Here is a 9,791-nt window from a genome sequence, read left to right on the forward strand (position 1 = left end):
GCCAGATGGGACCTGGCCTGCTTTCTAAATATAGGAATGTAAATCCATATTTCACCAATGAACACATACAGAGATCATATTGCTAATAATGAGTCATTGATGAGTGGATACAAATATAACCTTTGGTTGAAAGGTTCATCTGGAGCTCAGCTTTGCCTCAGGGCCTGTTGTTCAGGCCTCACTCAGGGCCTGGTGAGGCCTCAGTGCTTCAATCAGTGCTTTGACCTACAGATGAACTGCAACCTTCAGAACAATTGCAATAACACAGTTTAAATTTAGGTATTAGGCACAAAGGCATCAGCTCTTGTTCTTCAATTAAGTGCTGCTCAAGTTCATTACTCAGAGCTATAATTTTAATTCCTTTTAAAACATGCCTAATTAGCTGCTATTCTCTGTTATTTATCAAATGCCCCTTTTATCCTTGAGACTGTGTCTCTTTATGGACAAGTCCCAGTACTCCATTTCCAGCACAAGGTGTAACAACAACTCCAACATGGAATCATAACACACCACGTGCTCACAATGCAATGATTGCAGTGACTGCCACGAATGCACTTCACAGCAGCCTCCAATTTGGGAGCCAATCCCACCATGAGGAATTTTCTTCTTTCTGACTGTCTTCTACTGATCTTTCTATTGAGGTGATTCCTGATTGTTGGACCTCAAACCCAGCACTGATAGACATTCCTGCAACATTCCTGTCCTGGAATAGCCCAGGATCCTCCCTGGCCAGCAAGCAGATAATCCAAGGCCGTGCAGTTCTGCAGAGCCCCATTTGTGTTTGTTGGAGCTCGCAGGATGTGCTGCTGGATATTTTAACAGCATCACTTCTTTCTTCTTCTAATAATTGATTTAGTTCATTAATGTAAATTGGGTGCAGCCATGCACAGCCAGGGGTTTCCATTTCCCCATTGGGCCATTGTTAAGGGCATGGAGCACATTTGGGAGATGGGTTCTCCATGGGGACTGGTTCCCATCTCCTCATTTTTTCAACTGCTCTTTTAACAACCCCTTCACCCGTGCAACCAATCCTGCAGCTTGTGGATTGTCTGGGATATGAAAAACCTGGCAGTCTTAATCACTGCATTTCTTACAGTAACAGAAAAAGCATTCTGCATCACAGTATCAGCAAATCCTATAGAAATAGCCAATTTCATCCCTTCCTCCTTTATGCCTTGTATAGAGTTCACAAAGTTTACCACTGACATTTGGGTCTTGGCCAGTCCTTTTCTGTAGAGCATTTAGTGTCAAAGTGAGCAGCTAAAGCTGACATATTAGTACTGTCAGCCTTATTTAATAGTATCAATTTCTAATTACATAGATACAAATATAAATTATTGTGTTATATTATATATAACTATTACGATTAATTTATTATTATTATTATTACTACTATCATTATAATTATATCACTAGCAAAAATGAACCTGAGCTCAAGATTGAAACCTTCTGTCACTCCGTGTGGGAGTGACAACAACAATTGTTCCTTCTGTTGGTGCTGTTTCCAAAGTGTCATTTACAAAATTCACCCTCGTCTTCCCAAACCCACAAGTTCTTTTCCTTTTCCATGTGCAATTTTTGGATGCATTTGAAGCCATCCAGGGCTGCAGCCTCTTTTACCCGACTGCCCCACTGCTCCCATGGGGCTCTGACCTCAGCCCACTCCAGAGCCAGGGAACTCCAGGGAAGGGCTTCCCATCTGGGAATTTCTGATGGCACTGATTCCTCACAGTTACGTTGAACAAGTGACATTTTGTTGGGATCTGGCCAGACTGTGCCAGTTTTGTTTTGCCAGTGGGCAGGGTCAGCAGCAAAGACACAGACTCCAACTGAAGGAATCAGTGTCATTTCCTGCAGCTCAAAGCAGCAAAGAATCACAACAGGAGCAGCTCAGCAATGCACCCAACCATCCCCACCAAAGATTGCCTGCAGTGATTGAGAAAGATCCAGCCCCAGTTACCCTCAGGCTTTACTATCGCCCAGGTCCACACAGCAGCTGGGGAAGCTGTCACAGCCAAGGGCTGCAGAGCCACTCCTGGGCACTGGCAATTCCTGCAGGTGCCTCCAGCCACAGGTGAGGCTCCAACCCCGCTGGGAGAGGGCCCAGCTCTGACAGTGCTGAATGGACAAACTGACAGCACTGCTAGTGTGCCAACATCTGGTTTCATCCTCCTCTTGGCTCCCTCCCAAAGCCTGGCCAGGGCCCCAAGAGGAACCAAGGGAGGTGACTTTGATCCTTCAGCCCCAAACAAGGCCAGATGTCAGATTTCATGGCCTTGTCTGGCTTCTAAATACACAAAGGTCAACACATGTTTCACTAAGGAGTGGCTACATCTATCACAGTGCTAATGACCATGCACATTTCATCAGGGAGCAGATACAAAGATAACCTTTGGTTGCAAGGTTCATCCAGAGGCCACCTTGGGCTCCAGGGCTGCTGTTCAGGCCTCACTCAGGGCTGCTGTCCAGGCCTTGGCAGTTCAGGGACGTGGTTTAGTGCTGGGCTTGGCACTGCTGGGTGAGCAGCTGCACTGGGGGAGCTCAGAGGGCTTTTCCAACAGAAAGGATTCTGTGATTCCATGATTCTATCCACTGCATTCAGCTGGGTCCATGTTAGCAGCATTCATTTGCTCAGAAAGTCTCCTCTTGCCCAGCTCCTGTGGCCTGAGGCTTCAGCTCCTTCAGCTCCTGGTGCTGAGCTGCTCATGCTGAACGAGACGACTCGGAGAGAAGAACACAGTCCATGCAATTCCTTCTGGGACACGGAGAGGGGAGGCTGTGCAAACAGGAGCATTGTTTGCTGTGGCCTCCTCTCTGCCCTTCAGGCCTTTCAGCGCTTGGAACCAGCCAAGAGCTTTCTCCAAGAGTGCAATGGAGCAGCTGTTCCTGCTCCTGGCTCTGGCTCTCTCCAGTCTCTGCCCTTGCCTGCTTCTGTCCCTCGTGCTGTGCCCTCTGTTCCCCCAGGGCTGGCTGGCTGCTGCCCAGGACTGTGGCACTGGCACAGATCCAGTGCTCCAGAGCCTCCTTTCTGTGCCCTTGGAGCTGCCTGGGCACAGCAGCCTTTTCCATCTGCAAGCTCCCCATGGTCAGGGAGTGCCCAGCTCCGTTCCTTGCACAGCCTCCAGGAGCCCAGGGCTGCCATCTCAAGTCCCTGCTGGCACTGGGGGCTCCCAGGTGCCTCAGGCTGCTGTGACACCGCTGCACACGGGAGGGAACAGGGGCAGGGCTGTGCTGAAAGTCAGCTCCATCTGCTGCTGCTGCTGCTGCTGCTGCTGCTGCTGTGGGGTCATTTGTGCAGCCCTGGCCCAGAGTCAGGGATCAGATGCTGCCAGTCTCTTCCAGCCCTGGCTGCTCAGAGGTTGGGCCTTGGAGCCTCAGGTGGCCAAAGGCAGCTGCTCCTGGTCCCTCTGTGTGCCCGTGTTCAGCAGTGCTGCTCCATCAGTCTGTGCCCAGCAACGAGGAAAAGCCTCAGCCCTGCAGGGCCAGGAGCTGCCGGGCTCTGCCTGAGCAGCTCAGCCAGCAGGAAGGGAGCTGCTCCACACGGGAACCAGGAGCAAAGGACATTCCTTTGATAGGACATGTTTTCTATTTAAAGGAAAAAAAAAGGAAAAAGGAAAAAAATAGGTAAATTGTAAAATATAAGAATAAAATCCAAGTGATAAAGAAAAAACATAACATAATGTTAGTGAAAATAACAAAACATAAATGCAAAGTTACATTCTTTGCATTAAGAGGTAAATGATCTTTTGAAAAAGAGAACTCAGTTATTTACATTGTAAATGTGCTGATGGCATGGATCCATCTTACTGACCTCAGCAGCCTTTTAAAAGATTTTGGGCTTTGTTTCCAACACTGGTATTTGAAATTGTGTTTGAAGCAAGAGGAAATTGCTTTGTGCCCTTCCAGCTCCAAGCAGGACTGGGAATGGAAACTCTGTCAAACCCCAAATCCTTTAGAAGATGCCCTTCCTTCTCAGCCTGGAAATGAGCTGCACATTCCCTTTGAAACTGTCAGGGATTTCTTAGAGACACAAAGTCCCACAGACAGCTTTTTGCTCTGGTTTGGCAGTGCAGAAGGGCAATTCTCCATCCACCAGCTCCAGACTGCACTGCCTCAGGAGCACGGCCCACTCGCCAGCTTTGGCCCACTCAGGCACTGCTAGAGGAGGAAGAAAGTGCAACTGCACAATTCCAGCCAATCAAGAAGGAAGAATGGGACAGACAAAACAGCCTGTGCAGATCCAGGCGTTCAGCTTGGACTGTGGAGAGTTTGGGTCCTTGCCAATTAGATGTGTGTCCCCAGCTGCAATCTCTGGGCCTGCAGCAGAGTCTCACTCAGCTGCCAAAGCAGAAAGCTCAGGCGCTGTGCTCGCAATGGGCTCGTCTGATGCAGAGCTGTCAGAGCAATGTGAGGGCAGAGCCAGCCCAGCTGGGCCCAGGGCTGAGCCCAGCAGAGCCCTGGCAGAGCCCAGAGCAGCCTCAGCAGCCGCAGAGCCCGGCTGCAAGGAGAGAAAGCAGAAACCGCCCCTCAGCTGAGGGCTCCTGTGCCCTTGTGCCAAGGCCTGCGGTGCCCAGGCCATGCTGGCTGTGCCCAGAGCTGTGCCCAGAGCTGCCCATCCCTGCTGCCTTTGGCAGCAGAGCAGGAGGGCAGGACATGTGCCCAGCCTGCAGCCAGCCACGGCACATCCAGCCCTCAGCAGCTGCCCAGAGCAGGATGCTCCTGTGCTCGCTGCCATCTCCCAAAAGCTCTGATCCCACCCTGCCAAGCACACAGGGACCGACCTCACGCCAGCCACGGCTGCAAGAAAAGCTGCTCCCCAACCATGGCCTCAGCCTTCTCCAAGGCCACTGCCCATCCACGCCACAGCTGCTCCCAAGCACTTCCCCATCCACACTGGACCACCTAGAACACTTCCTCTGGAAAAACAAACAACACATTCTTGAAAAGAGATTAGATGCAAAAAGGGAAAACAAGAAAAACAGTAAAAACTCCTGTCTCTGTCAGGGCCTTGAGGAAGGCCCAACTCCTCCATGGTAGGAAAAAACTCAGCCATGGCTGAGGGAAGCCCACACTTTCTCTCTTCCCCCCTGCACTGCCCCCCAAAATCACGGTGATCCCAAAGCAAACAAGGGCAGTGGGGCAGCCCAAGCCCTTCCTTGCCTGCAGAGCAAAGCAGCCCCTGCACAGGTTCTGGAGTCCCACCTCTGCTCCCACCATGGGGCTTTGTTTGTGTCGGGCTGGCTGCCCCAGCCCCAGCCCCAGCCCCAGCCCGGGGCACGGTGGCTGCTGGGGGCTGTTGGCAGGGCCAGGAGCCCACTCCCATTTCGTACCCAGCCCAGCCCATCCCCCCAGCCCTGCCAAAAAGCAGCTGGGCAGCGACTGAAGGATGAGTTGCATCTGCCCCAGCAAAGGGGGAACCTTTGCTTCCCAGCCAGACTGGGCCATGCCCAAATCTGGCAGAATTTCCCCAGCTGGGGACTCATCTGAAAATTCCCTGTGGAGTTTGGCTTTGAAGAAGGTGCCAGAATCAAAGTCCATTACCTTTAGCCTCCAGTGGCCAGGCTGAGGAAGAGCTTCTCATCCTTGATGTCATCCTGGCTGTCTCCAGCAGCAGCAGCAGCAGCAGCAGCAGCAGCAGCAGCAGCAGCAGCAGCAGCATCCCCACCCGGTACAGCTTCTCCAGGGGCTCCTGCTCCTTCCCTGGGGGGAGACCAGGCTCTCAGGGCTCTGCCCAGGGCCCCAGCTGTCAGGGAACCAGCACAAGCAAAACCAGCTTGGATGGCGGCCACCAGTGCTGGGCAGAGCAGCTCAGCTCCAGCACAAGGGCTGCGTGTGCCCATCCCATGACCCCGGTGCAGTGACACAGGCAGCACAAAAAGGTCTGGGTTCCTTTGCTTCTCATTTCCACGGCATGTGTGGAGCTGCAACTTACCAGGGCCCTGGATACTCCAGGGACCTGGAGAACCATTCCCAGCAATTGGGAAAATCCTAGGTTCTCCATCCACCCACAGATGAGGTCTTCAAATTTACCCCAAAATTGGGTCCAGCTTTTAGAGGCCAAAAAGAGCAAGTCCAAGTGACTTGATGATATTTTTAGCCCAGAAAGCCCCGCAGCTGATGGCACACTTCAGCAGGGGACAGAGCTCGGCCAAAGGCCCTGACCTCTGCTGGGAGCCTTTCTCCTCAAACACCCTTCAAACAAACCTCCATGCAAGTCAGTTGGGAAAGTTTCTTCAAATGATACATTTCTGGCACATAACTACACAGGCTTATGGGAAAGATCCTAAAGCAGCTGCTCTGGAGTCAAAGAGGCAGCACTAAGAGCCCTTGTCATCTATTTGTAGCTAAATCCCACTTTGGGGGAGTTGAAGGAGTTTGGAATGAGCTAGAGAGCAGACCTCTGCGTTTTTTAGATGATGCCATTGCTTTTTCTTCTCTTCTACATAGACAGGAAGGGTGAGTTTGGCTCCCATCTCCACCGCATGGCTCACAAGGCTGCAAGACTTGTAGTTACAAAGGCTTTGAAGGATTTCTTGGCCAAGAAGACACCTCCAACAAGGATATTTGTGTTTTGGAGCCAATCCTTCAATCTTTCGTCTTATGGACTCATGCTACAGTGGAAGCTTCCTTAGCCAATCATGTTATGACACACAAACCTACAGCACTGCATCCTAAACTTCTTGTTTACCATTGTAACTACTTTTACTTTTTCTAGATCTTGAACTATAAAACTCTAAACTTTCCTCCATTTCAATTTTCCTCCCCGTGTCTTTGCTAGAAACTAGAAATCTGCATTCTTGCTTCTAGCACCTAAGTTTGGAAGCCCTTTCCAAGGTCTCAGATCAAATCCTGGGTTTAATTCTAAGCTTTGCTGACAAGACCAAAGGTCTGAGATTTCCCTGCATTTGGGTTTCCAACAACACCGATGCTGTTAGTTCCACAGTGCCCGGGATCCCTCTTGCAAGTCAACTCTGGCAGGAACAAGGCGGCTGCCAGGGGGCTGCTTGTGGCCTCTGACAGCCCCATTGCTCAGGGCTTGCCAGCGCCCCAGCCCCTCAGGCCCTGCCCCAGCCCGGCCAAGCTGCCCGGCAGCAGCGCCGCAGCCCCACAGCAGCTCCAGAGGAGCCCCAGCCAGAGGCACCTGGGAGCCCTCAGCAAGGCAGCCAGCAGCACACGGGCAGGAGGGCACGGATGGCGCTTCCTGCCTGGCACAGGGCTTGTGGCCATCTCCAGGCACCGCTCTGGCAGGGATCCCCGCAGCTCCGGGCCCTGCCCAGCCGCTCTGTGGGCAGCACAAAGGCTTCAGCAGAACCACCACAGGCCAAGGGGCTTCTGGCCATTTCCCCTTGCCCGCTGCACGCCCGGGCAGCTGGCTGAGCACAAGCACCCTTTACCCCCTTCAGGGCCTCAGGACCCCCCAGCCTGCTGTGCTGCTGAGCACAAGCTCCCTTTTCACCCTTTCCTGCCTCTTGCCCTGCAGACCCTGGGCAGCAAAGAAAAGCTCCTGGCAGTCTGTGTATCATAACACATTCTAGAATTATTTACAGTAATTTATAATAATATATATAATTGTATATACTCTATAATTTATTTCTTTACAATATAGATAAAAAATAGAAAAGAAGAAAAATCTTAAAGAAAATTACCTCTGGCTCAGGTTGCCCCAGCAAAGACAGCCTCCCAGATCAGCTCTCCTCCTCAGTCATCCGGCAGTGCAAGCAGCCGAACCCCGACAGGCGAGGCCGAGTCCTCCATGCCCTGCGCAGCTGATCTTGCAGCCTCTGGATGGTGGAATATCGCCCACGCTCTATTGCCCGGAGGACATGCAGTGTTTCAAGTGCCAGCTGTGACACGGCACTGCTCACGTCCTCCGTCAGGCGTTCCAGAGCTGCAAGAGAGAGGAACAGAGCCACGGTCAGAGCCGGATCTGCGGGGAGCCCAGGAGAGCCCCCTGCAAGGGCCATCCCAGCCGGCTTTGGCCATGGCCAGGAGGGAGCAGAGACCAAGGGGATCAGCCCGAAGCTGCTGGCCACCAATGGCCCACGTGGCCCTGAAAGCTCCGTGTGCTCTGGCCACGGGAGCAGAGCCCTCCGCAGCCGGGGCAGGGCTTGCAGCTCTCCCCCCGGCAGCCCCCGCTGCCAGCCCGCTGCCCTCACTCACCAGTGCAGATCAGCTGCAGCTCTCGCTGCTGCCCCCTCAGGCGCCGCCCGGCCATGCCTGTGAACACAGAGCCTGTCACGGCGCCAGCGGCACAGCTCCCTGCCAGCGGCGCTGCCGGCGCTGTGGCCACACGGGCTGCTGGCCCGGCAGGGCTCAGCCCGGCCCTTGGCGCACGCTGCCGCCCCAGGGCACGGCTGCCAGAGGGCGGCAGCAGCAATGCCCAGCCCAGGCGCGGCTCCACGGCGCCGGGCCCGGCTGGCGCTGCCGGGGCCGCAGGCGGGGCCGGGGCCGAGCTGCGGCGGACCGGGGAGGGAGCCCGGGCTCGTGGCTCACCCGTGAACCTGATGGCCGCCTCTCGCAGGGGCTCCTGTGGGCTCTGCAGGTAGCGCAGGGCCCGGCGCAGGTGCTCGGCCGCTCGGCTCCTGTCCTCTGCCAGCTGCAGAGAGCGGCAGGAGGGAAGGGTTGGCGCGGGCTCAGCCCCTGGGCCGGGCGCTGCCTGCACCCAGCCCCGGCCTCCCCCGCCCACACAGCCCTGAGGCGCGGCCAGCAGCCGCTGGCCAAGGGCTCCCGAGGGCAGGGGGCAGAGGGCCGGCTGCTGCCCGGGGAGCCGTGGTGCCGGCCCGCAGCCCCGCCGGGCCGGGACTCCATGGGCACCCGGCTCGGGCCCACGGGAGCCTGGAGAAGAGCCCGCGTGGCCTCTGGCTGCAGCAGCGGGCAGGGGCACAGCTGCCAGCCCCGCACACTGAGCACCGCCCTCAGGGGCCTTCTCCAGCCTGAGGCTGGGGCTTGCAGGCCCTCCTTACCAGGCACTCGCTGAACTTCCACAGCTTCTGGCTCTTCACCAGTTTTTCAAGATCCATCCTTTTCAGGAACTTGGCCACACAAATCAGCGTTTTCTGAGAAGCCTGGAGAGCAGTAGAGACACGGAGATGGCCTCATAGCCCAGGGCGCAGGCCCCGCGTCCCTGGGCCAAGGCCTGGAGGAGGCTGCAGTCCAGCAGGCGCAGAGCAGGAGGCAGCTGAGCCCCCTGCCAGGGGGATAGCAGCAGCCCACAAGTCTTCACCTGTGCCACACGCTGATTCTCATCATGGCAGTGGAAGAAGAGTGGCAGCAGGCTCTGGCACAGGGGTGTGTTCAGGGCCTTTTTTTCCTTTTCCTGTGGAAGAGTCACCAATGTTCGGAAAAGCAGTATGGAGAGCAGCTGCACCTGGCTATTGTCCTGTATGAAAGGAAGAGAAAAAGACCTCAGCATTGGCTGCACAGGGCTCAGCTTAGCACAGGCCTGCAAATCCACAGGGCACAAAGTGTCCAGGCAGCATCCAGTGGCTGTGGCTGGGAGCAGTGAGCCTTACATGCTCAAAGAGTGGCAGGAGCGCCTCAAGCAGCTGCAGTGTGACGGGGCTGGGCATCAGCATGTCATTGTCCAAGATGATAAAGCTGAGTAGCACGACTGTCATGCTAACTATCTCTCCATCCACATCCCACAGAGGCTCCACAAGACTTTCAGTCAGGCTCCACATTTTTTCGGTCTGTGCAGAATACAAGTTTGAGAAACCCCATCCTGCTGCTGCAGGGCCCAGAGGCCAAAGGCCTGTTCTGAAGCACTTGGGCAGCTGAACTGGGAGGCAGGA

The sequence above is a fragment of the Agelaius phoeniceus genome (assembly GCF_051311805.1).
Source record: "Agelaius phoeniceus isolate bAgePho1 chromosome W unlocalized genomic scaffold, bAgePho1.hap1 SUPER_W_unloc_2, whole genome shotgun sequence".
Lineage (NCBI taxonomy): Eukaryota > Metazoa > Chordata > Aves > Passeriformes > Icteridae > Agelaius > Agelaius phoeniceus.